Here is a 1,701-nt window from a genome sequence, read left to right on the forward strand (position 1 = left end):
TCAACGGCTCCTGAGGATGGTAATAGAATACACTGCAACCCAGGACAGATATGAAAACCATCACTACAAGACAAACACAGTCTGAAAAAGCCTTGGGAGTCTAGATCTCTGTTTCATTTCTATTCTGAATTTAGAGTCAGAGGCTGCCATCTTCAGTGAACTCATCATTAGCAGGATGAGAATGATCTGGGAAAAGTCTCTGACCCTGTTTCTGCTGTGGTAAAGCTGAAGTAATTCTGACTGTTGGGGTGTTTTGCCGTGGGTGAGCACTTTTGGGCATTTAACTGTTTATTTAGTTCCTTCAGCAGAATCACTGATGTCAGCAGCAGCCAAGCATGGCCTCAGCTGGCTAGTTACTAGATAAAGAAGACAAGATTGCAGTTTTGGGGGAATTTGACACACACACACAACACCACTCATCTTCTCCCACTGGTGCAGTGTAGAAAGATAAACTGCAGTGGTTTTAACAGTACAGGAACCTGGCATCTGAGACAGAGATGGTTTAACTTGTGTATTTTTAGAGGCATCACAATCTATTTGTTTGGGAATTTGTTTGATTGTTGTTTATTGTTTAAAAATCTGGAAACCAGCTTTCTCCTTTGTTGGACCAGAGAATTTTTCAGCAGTTTCAGCAAAATAAATATAAGGCATGGGATCTTGAACAGATACGATTTTCTTCAGGATATGTGTCAGAAATTTGAGTTAATGGGTAGCAACAACTGATATAAATGAAAATTCTACCTTAAATGGTGAAAAAAATGCTTTAAAAAATGGGTTAAGACCCATTTTTTGTTTACTTTATGTAAGACTTATGCAAGTTCTCCAATCTCTTTTCCAGGAGAAATGTAAACCAGACAAACTCTTTTTAAATATTCTGCTGTCATCGTGAAGAAACAAAGAATGACATCAGGCTTAAAAATCTCTGCCTAGATTATCAGCTGAGAAACATCTTGCTAAAACCATTTTGCCCACCAAATTTGAGAATTGTGATCATTTGTAATTGCAAATAACCCAACCATGCTAGTTAGGGCTCTCAATATTTTTAACCCTATAACTGGGTATGCACAACAAGTCAGTGTGTGCCTTAGCAAAATGGGACAACAGGAATCCACCAGCTTAAAAGGACGATTGCATTACGCACAAAAGGGAAAAACCTGTTTGTTGTAAACGGTTTCATTTGTATCTCACAGCAAATTAGATTCCTTCAAAATCTCCTCAAGGGAGTGTGGCATCATGAAGCCTTTCATCAGGGGCCCCAGACTGGGCTCTGCTTCAAACTTCTTCAGAAGAACAGAACAAACATCCTCCTTCCACTGAGTTGGATGTTTTCCGAAGGTAGAACAAGGTATCCTCTGTACCTCAAAGGGAGGAAGGATCACATAACACCAGGCAAAAATGTGAAGTTACCAGTTTTTACAGGCTTTTTTATTATTATTACTTTTTTAAACCAGGAAGCTTTTCCACATCCCAGTTAGAGCTACAAAGTTCTATGGGTTTCCTCTGCTTTGGATGTACTGACATTCAAATCCCAGGCTCTCAAACACAGTCATTATGTGCTGGGCACCTTAGCAGAGAGAGAGTGGCTGGTAGAACATTTCACTCTCATAACAGCCCTATGACAAGTACAGAAATGGTGTATGTGGAAAATTATTTATCAGGAAGTATTTGATGTATTTTTAGGTTCTCCTTTAAAGCAATTTA

Source organism: Corvus kubaryi, unplaced genomic scaffold, assembly GCF_017639235.1.
Source record: "Corvus kubaryi isolate FWS band 111438036 unplaced genomic scaffold, C.kubaryi_AGA036_p1.0 37260, whole genome shotgun sequence".
Classification (NCBI taxonomy): Eukaryota; Metazoa; Chordata; class Aves; order Passeriformes; family Corvidae; genus Corvus; species Corvus kubaryi.